Source organism: Phragmites australis, chromosome 12, assembly GCF_958298935.1.
Source record: "Phragmites australis chromosome 12, lpPhrAust1.1, whole genome shotgun sequence".
Taxonomy (NCBI): domain Eukaryota; kingdom Viridiplantae; phylum Streptophyta; class Magnoliopsida; order Poales; family Poaceae; genus Phragmites; species Phragmites australis.
The window spans coordinates 29384846-29394451 of record NC_084932.1 but is presented as its reverse complement, the minus strand read 5'-3'; the positions used below and the strand labels follow the sequence as shown (position 1 = coordinate 29394451).

Sequence of the window (9606 nt, the reverse complement as noted above, 5' to 3'; positions counted from 1 at the left end):
TACACATCTAATAATAAGCCAATATATTTTGAACTAAAATACATATCTAATTTCAGGACCTAAATTGGCTAACTAAAATTGCTAACTATAATTTGCTAACTATAATTTGCTAAATACAATTTGCTAACTTGAATTTGAGAACTAACCTAGGTGTTTCGTGGCCCTTTCGGGTAGAAAGGGGATACACCGTTGAGGATCTGGAGGCCGGGAGTACGACGGTGGTCATCCAGACCCGGGGCCGAATAGAATGGAGCGACCATCTCCATGCTGTCTAGATCTACGCCCTCCACCTGCACTGCCGATGCTGCTTGTCATGGGGACGTCGAGGAGGCGGCAGTGGGCTGGCGCACAACGAGGACGAGGAGGTGGCGGTGGGCCGATGAACGACGTGGACGAAGATGAGGAGGCGACAAGCCGACACGCGATGCGGAGGCTGCGGATAGGGAGGAGACGGCGGTCGGGGAGGAGGAGTGGTATTAGGCTGAATGGAGCAAACGAAGAGAGCGGCTAAGTGCTAGATATACATATAACAGAGACATCAGTGCCGGTTCTAATTCTTACAGGCACTAATACGTCAATTAGTGCCGATTCTAGCAAAGAACCGATACTGATAGTGCTTATCAGTGTTGGTTCTTGGCAACTCAATTATTACTTCTACGTGGTAGTTTAAGAACTGACACTGATACATTAACAATATCGGTTACGCTCGAACTAATACTGATAAGATACTATTTATAATCTATTATGTAGTAGTGCGCTTACTGAAGAACTCTGCGCTGCTCGGTTGACAAGAGGTGCCGTCAAGCACCCTGCCACTGCCACCCGGGACGGAACATGAGCACCTACATCCTTCTTACATTGAATTCTAGAACATCAAGCCAAAGTTCAAAAATCGGTGATAAATCTTAGTCCTATTGCAAAAACTGAACTGTTTTTTTTTTCTTTTTCCTTGGTCGAAAAGCTAGTTAGAAATTTGAGGTGCTATGCTATCTAGTTGGACTACTAAACGACAAGATATTTAATTCTGCAAGAATTCAACCTCTCCCAGCAAATATCTAAAGCATGTTGCGTGCATCATCTTAACCACTCTAACTATGGCTATTGCTTTTATAGAAATTCTTCTTACTAATCATGCATTGAAAGTTTTGCGTCACGTGTTATGGACTTGTGATAAACCATCTAGGATTAAAACCATTAAGGTCTACAAATAACTAATGAAAGAAATATGTCAACATTAACAGGGGAACTTGTACTTGTAAGTGATAGGTTGCTATTTTATTTTATTCTTCATGCTTAATCGCTTTCGGTGCGTTAATCAACATCATTTGTTTACTGCCTTGAAATAAACAAAAAATAGACCCATCAAACCATATCAAATCATTAATTGATACACACTACCTCAGAACATATTATCATACACGGATTTTAAACTCTATCATAAACGTTTATAGGTTCCGTCTCTATAGAAGTGTTTATGATATCGACCTTATTACAGACAGTTTCAGAATCGTCTGCAACACACTTACACACAGATGAAGTTTTTAAATAACCGTCTGTGTATAGTAATAGTCACAGACGGTGTTTGTTGAAACTTGCTTGTGAGTACTGAGAGTCATAGACGGTATTTGGTTAAACACGTCTATAACTACTAAGAATCAAACTCGTCTGTGACTACTAAAAGTCAAACCCATCTATGACTACTAAAAGTCAAACCCGTCTGTGGCTACAAAGAGTTGCATACGGGTGTTTTAAAACCTATATGTATTAGTTATCATAGATTAACTTTTTATAAAAAATCATCCGTGTCTCCCTTTCCCCTAGTTTGCTTATAGGAGAAAGGATCACATAGATACACACTTATGATTCATAAATTAAACACATTGATACGTTGTTCAGAACATCGATCACATATTATTAAAAAAACAAAACACGGGCATTTACATATTACAAAGGTTAAGAACATCACATATTATTCAGAACACATAAACCTAACTACCTATACATCATTATTGGTCGATTGACGTCGTATTCCAAAAGGATGAAATGATTAACATCATAGCGATGTCGTCTTCCAAAAAGTGATCGACAAACTTGGGTCAATCGACACCTTCTTTCAAAAAAAAATTGAGATGATAGATATCATCGCAGTCTCCTGCATTTTAGCAAAATATCAACCCAAGAATTATCTTCAATTAGCATCTCGCAGTCATCCTGATCTGATTGCACCTTGATGATTTCACGCATCAGCCAGAACTAGACTGCGTTGCTACCAAACTGCCATCCATATTTCAAAAGAAATGTGCATTCAAGCCTGTCTTGTAGTTGGCAAAAATGTCTCCATTCTGACGAACAACAATGGATAAATTTTCATCCGGTAGAACCGAATGAAGAACGCGGTTGATGGCATACATAAGGTCGATGGAGGGGGCCTTCACAGTAGTGAAGAAGACGAACTCCACCGGGCCGAAGTTGATGCCAAGCATCCACGCCGTCAAAGTCACCATAAGGACAACCCTATTCTGCCACCTCCTTATTGCCGTGAATTGCGCCATTGTAAATCTACAACGGAAGTAATACTTTGTCATCAGTTGCACAGATCGAAGCAATAAAAATCTCAGTGCAGTGAAAGGAATCACATGATACTCACCTCGATGCAGTGAAAGAGATTCGCCCCCGAATGAAATCTAGCTTCTCCGACGCGAATGACGAGTGAGGATACAGAACACTCATCGCTTCTCAATGCGGTGGAACACTTAGATATGGAGAGTGAGGAAGAACACTCCTCGTCACTTTATATTGAGGAGAGATGATGGGTTGTGTGTGTGAAGCCGAAAGAACCTTGGGAGACGAGCGGTTTGTGTGTGTTAGAAGGTAAAAGAGCCAGGGGAGACGGGCGGTCAAATTTCAAAATATTCGTGGGTCTTTAAATAGAGATGGGTGTTTATAAAATACATTTGTGTCTACCCACTAGATACAAACCAATCTTATAAGAAACCTTCTATGATAATATCGAAGATGATTTTTTCTAAAAGCCGACTATGTCTGTATGATAGAAACAGACAGATTAATAAAAACCGTTTGAGAGTTTATTCACACCTAGACGTTTAGCTTGTTATAGACATGTCTGTCTTAGCAACCGTCTGAAAATATTTATTCTATGGCAGCTTTAAAAAATCATCTGTGATATACTATCTACTTTCAATAATTTTATGGTAGTGACGGAGCTTAGGCCATATTGGTTAGGAAATAAGGTTAACCGGAGGAGATTGGAATTGGTATCCCTTCATGTGGTTGAATGTTAGTTAAATGATGCCGTGATTTCCTTGCTGCAAAGTGTCAAAACTTGTCATAAAAATGCTATAAAATTCAATGCTGGGCAGTACTTCTGTACCAGAAATAGTGAAAAAATTATTATTCTAAAGCAAAAATGTCATATGGTTCTCTAAAATTAAGAATTCTTAGGCCCCGTTTGGTACAACTTTAGATTGGAGCTGGTTAAATTTAGCTTTAAAAAATCTTAAATTTGGAGTTGTAAGTGGATTGAAGATATTTAGTTAAACTATTTGATTTTTATTTTAAACTAAGAATAAAAATTTAAATCACTTTATTTTATCATATAAATTTAATACCAGTATGAATTTCAAAGCTAGAGTTATGCAAAATAGACTTACTTGTATAAAAGTCAAGTTGAATCTCACTTCCACATTGATAAGGTACACATGTATATACTCCAAGATGATCAGTTCCTGGTCCTCCATTACTATCAGGACAATCTAAGCTTTTCTTTTTCCAAACAAACCAGGACTCCAATAACATAGGACATGCAACAATTTGTGGCTATGAAAAAGCCTATGGATGCATCCAACCAACCAAATCAAATCTTTGCTTAATCTAAACTAAATAAGTACAAGCTGTCTGTAAAACATCTAGAAATGATACGAAGCGAAAAATCCAGCTAATTAATCAATGAGATTTATGGATGGTGACATGGCTGACATCATGAAAGCATGCTTTGGAACTAATCATGCAGTGTAATGTCCATTTCATATTCTGGCTTGTCCAAATATGTGGAATAGATTAACAGATAAATTTGCATTACCTCATATAGAAAAGCCAGGGGTTGGGATCAGTACATGTCGCCAACTACTACATTGGATCATGACTCATGACAACCCAATCACATTCACGAATCTCTAATTATATATAGACCAATCATGACACAATTTATATTTGTGAATCTGATCAGCTTAAGTATCAACTATTGGATTCAATATTTAGAAACAAATACTAGACTAGGTGGCCCGCACCTATGTATGACCGAAATAATTGAAATTAGCACACATGATAAAGCTACAAAATTGCCTGAAATTTGTTAGCCTATGTATATCATGTTGGTTAGATAATTACATTACTGTGTCACTGAAAAGTAGCCACAAGGCCTATTAGTTGTCAGGCACATGTTGGACATTACTTTGCCATTTTTACATTTTTTTTTGCAAAGTCGATGAACTAAATATTTTTCTGTAACTTTTGCAGTTATTTAAAATTTACCAGCCCGACTCTTAGCTACCCCCCCCCCCCAAAAAAAAGAAAAGAAATAGTAACTCTATGTTTTCTTTGGCCGAGTTGGTTTTACCTTTCCATGATCGTCAACTCAAAGAAAATTTGTGATGATTACTTGATTAGCTGTAGAAATAAAATTATCTTAGTCGAAGCACGACTGCTGCTAAACAAATATTTCTATGAGCTGTCTCGATCATTCGGTAGCTTTGTTTTTCATGCGAAGCATATATGTTTGACTTAGGATGATACTGTACAGTAATATAATCAATACATATAAGTTGGACAACTGGTAATGACAGTACTAATCCTCTTAGCATGTGAAACATTCAAAAAACTAGAGTTCGCTACGCATCCCCGGTAAGTACACCAAAGCACCCGATAATCCATCGAGAAACCAACATAGTGATATATCTGAGACTATAGCCATGTTTGTTTCTGCTTATCAACAGCTTTTGCTTCTCAGAAAAGCAAATAAACTAATAAGCTGAAACAAACGTCAAATTTATTGCTGACTTACGGCTTTTCTGATAAGCTGACTTCTGGTGAAATAAACTAAAAACTGATAAGCTAATGGAGATTAGTTTTTTTGAAAAGTCGATATGCTGAGAGTCTAAAAATTAAGCTCATAAGCTAACCGCTTTTCTCAGAAAATATAAGCAGTTTTTCAGATAAGTAGCTTTGTAAAAACCTATAAATTTCAACTATACCAAATAAGGCTTATATTTGACTGCGTGCGAACATACGCAATTATGTGTTAAGTATAGAAACAGTTTTGTAAAACCATAAACATTTAGGCTATTTAACAATGTAATAGTTATTGAAGATGCCAGAGTATTCTCAGCGGTTAAAACTGAAATATGTATGAAAACCAAAGCACCAATAGGTTAGGTCAACCTATGTAAAAAAGGCATGCATTGTTGGTGTAGAGATGTCAGGGGATGCATAGGCTTTTGAGGTTGCAGACGAGAATACAATGGCTGTGTCTGCTTAATATCTTAGCTAGGCCTATCCTTTTCTTGGCACTACATGGAAGCATCTTTCACACACTAAGATACATGAGCTCATTGAGCTAAGAAACTTGGATTTGTTTGGCACGGAGGAGAGAATCTTAAATCTCAATCTCCTCCTCCCCTCCCACACTAGATATACATGACTTGCCAACCTGCTTGCCTCCCAGCAGAAACAAAGCCTCCTGGGTTTCTTTGTCTGCCCTTGCTGGTGAGCTACAAAAGAGAGGAAGAGGAGATTGCCCTTTCTTGCTCCACAGACCACTGGGAGTTTGCAGATTCTAAATAGAGGTGAGCACAAGGCTCCTCTGTTCTTGTTTCTCTTGTTTCTTTCGGAGTTCAGACTTCAGAGTGTTTCAGGCATGTTTCCAGTTCAGAGGATGCAGGTCCCTTTGTGCTTCTTTTGGTGTTCTTGCCTTATGTAGTTTCGTCTTTCGCGATGAAATGATGTTTTTTCAGAAGGGCTAATGGCATGCTCGGCCTAAAAATTGCATTTGGATTGCTCTTTCTCTTGTTTCCATCGGATCTCTCTTATTTGGCCGCTCTGTTGTACAGAGAACTGTAATACGGTTGTTCTTCGAAGATGCTGTTTAAAGGCCTGTGAAGGTGACCAATACCTGCTTGAATATATGATCTTGCTAGTTCATCTAGTTAGCTTCAAATACTGAACGTGCAGCTCTGCTAGTCTGCTAGATCCAACCAAAAAAGGCATACTTGGATGGTGTTTCAATCTGCTGCATTATGATATTCAGAAGAAAAAATTGAAGTTGTTTTGTTCTATACCTATGCAAGTTTGATTCCCTTGAAGCTTTTCTGGAAGCTGATAATTCAGAGAAACGAAATCGAATTTAACAGTGACAAACATCAGTCTAGTATCCTTTTTTTCCTAGGTTCTGTACTCTACAAAATGAGCCCAGAAAACACAGGCATATGAGACGAAAAAACTTCAGTGATCATGCACATGACAATTTCATGAAACAGATCACTTGCTGTTTTTTTTTCGAAACATGCACTTTTATATAATTTCCAATTACACTGGCAAGATCCTATTGCAATTTGCAGACCAACTGAAAGACTTACTGCCATTTTCTCATGAAACAGACAAGAGATAAACAAAACGCAAAGGAGACCTGCAGGTAGCTTCAACGAGAGATGGATAAACAGCAGATGAAGATGGCCATCCTGAAGCAAGAACAAATCTTCCGCCAACAGGTAATCAGTCAACGGAACCCTGATCCTTTTTAATCATGCAACATAGAATGCGCTTTTCATTTGCCGTGTCCACAAAATTCTGAATTATCAGCACTGGAACGTCACCAAAATTCCTCACCACTCTCTGAATCTCTGCTCAACCAGGTACATGAGTTGCACCGGCTGTACCATGTTCAGAAACAAGTGATGCAGCAGATGCAGGCCACAACATCGAACCGCGCTCCGGCGATCATCGACGTCGAAACAAAACCACAACTCGAGATTTTGCACCGTGAGCAGCCTACGAATCCCCAGCAAATCTTCAGCTTCTCAGTCAGCAAGGACCCTGCCCCTGCACCTGCAGACGAGTGCAGCCTCGAGCTGACTCTAGCAACCGGGCCGAGCAGAAGCAGCGAAGCCGGGAGGCAGAAGGTGAAGCGGGTGAAGTCATCGTCCAACTCGGACTCCGGGACGACGGAGGTGTCCTCGACGTCGACGGACTCCGAGCTGGCGCGGTTCGGAGAGGTCGACGTGACGGCGGCGGCGAGGTTTCAGAGCGCGAGCAGGAGGATGCATGAGATGGGGCATGGTGCTTGGACGTACCAATGCCTGAGCCTGAAGACGGCGTGATGATGTGATGACTTTGCTGTTTAGGATTGTGGTTGTAGATTTCAGAGAGAGAGAGAGAGCGAACGAGCCAGAGAGAGAACAGAGATGTTTGTTACATGCACAATTGTACATTACAGAGGTTACTCTTTGCAGCAAGTGGTAATCATAGCCTCGATAATTTCTGTGGAATACCATAGGTAGGGATTTCAATTTCGTTTTACATTTTTTTTCGTTCACCTAAAAAGATCGAAATTCATGAAATTTTGGTAATTTTTCACCCTCTACTCTGTGAGTCCCCCCTATATCAGTGAAAGAAAATTCTGAAATTAGATATTTTGTTCCCCTGAAATTACCGAAATTTGTAAAATCTCACCAAAATTTAGGCGAAATATTAATCCCTAACCATAGGTGTTGGTAATAACAAAACTACCATGATCTCTGTCTCTCTCAAACAATGGCAAACAGGTGTGGAATAACAAGCCTGCAAATGTAGTCCGTTAACACCAGCAAGTATTCTTTGATAATTTGCAGGAATTGTGACCCAGTGTGGCCAGGGCGTAAAGCCCAGCCCAAGACTAGCCCAAAAGGCTTTGACTCTCTCTAGTGGCCCACACAAGCTCATGCTCCTAACCATGGCTAACCTACATCCAACAGTAGTTGACCAGAAAAAAAAGAGAGAGTATGTCAGCAAACTGAAAATTGTGTACCAGTTTTTTTTCCCCGAAAGCCACTGAAGCTTTCGAGAGCCACAAAGTGGTCCATTATAGAAAAGTGGAGTTAACCCAGTTTATAAGAGAAATCGAGTTTAAAAATCATACAAACAGTATGATTTTTAAAAGGAAAAACCGGCTAAAACCTTGACGACAAAAGAAAGCGGCCGGGATGATCAAATAAGGTGACTCACCACTACACACCTACAACCCACAAATGGTGAAGCACGACAGGAGTCATCGTTGCCAGGTTTGTCACAACGAGAACACACCTAGACACACAGCAAACACCAAGACATTCGCGAGAAAGAGCCTGCCGCATGTCATCGTTGCCAAGCTCTGTCGCACCCCACGACGAAACAGCTCTGAATTCGCACATCAAACACCTCCCACCCGTGCTAGACGACCACTTTGAAGCAAGATGCAATTCCGAGGGGGCAGAGGCCTCGCCGACCGCCCCAGCCCTGCGACAGCCCAGCTACTAGAAGAAATGCAGATCTCCAAGGCGATGCCTTCAGGAAGGAAGCGACGTCAAAGACGCCACCATCGCCTGTCTAGAAAATGGACAGGTTTTTCACCCGGAGAGAAACTGTAGGACAAGTGGGGGAGGCACCACAACAACGCCCCCATGAGGGAGAGCAACGCCCAAAAGTGTCGCCGCTACCAACATCGGCAAAAAACCAGGCTAGGCTCTCGCCCGTATCTTTCCCATCCCCCTTACAGCGCCTTAGTGGCGGTGAGCACCCCACGTGGCCTCATAGCCACGACAATGGCACCAGAGAGAGCGACACAGAGACCTATGACACCTCTCCACTCCCCGCATCGCTGTCCGGAGCCCACTGCGCAGGACCCTACCCCAAGAAGCTCAGGGAGCCAACCGCACACTCCATCGCCATCACCGCAACCCTTGCCGACCGCTCGACGTTGTCTCACTACACGGAGAGCACTCCGTAGCAAGATCTAGTGCCACTGCACCCCCACGAGGCCGCCGCGACACAGATCCACGCGCCTCCGCCACGACAGCCGTCACATGACGCCTCCGTGGCTTTCGAGCCGCTACGCAGCGCCATCTTGCTGGCCACATCTGCTGCGCTTTTGCTGTCTCTGTGCTCTCCACGATGCGCCAAGCCTCCGCGCCCAAACGTGCCGCTCTTCCACAGTCACCGTGCCATAGCTCACACTGTGCCACCGCTCTAGCATGGAACCCACCGGTGGAGCATCCGGATCCGGCTGCCTCGAAGCAGGTCCAGCCCAACCGCAACCGGATCTTGTCGCCTTATGGGTGGGGCGTCCTGATTCGGAGAGGCTAACCGCAGGGAGAAGAAGAAGCCCTACCACTGCCGTCCTTGCAGCCACGCGGGCTTTGGGTGGCGGCGAGTCGGGAGGAGAGGTTGTAGGAGGAAGTAGTGGCTAGGGTTTGGATTCCACCCGAGTCGCCCTGCAGGGGGAGATATTTCCTAGGTTATTGTGTACCCGTTAATGTAGTATAAGCAGGTTATTGTGTACTTATTTTGCTTGGGAGCTCA

The 9606-nt window shown here is 42.2% G+C and overlaps 1 pseudogene; it reads left to right on the top strand.

Annotated features, from left to right (window-relative positions):
* The first annotated feature begins 5646 nt into the window (after positions 1 to 5646).
* Positions 5647 to 7548, top strand: LOC133887026 (uncharacterized; annotated as a pseudogene).
* The last annotated feature ends 2058 nt before the right edge of the window (positions 7549 to 9606 follow it).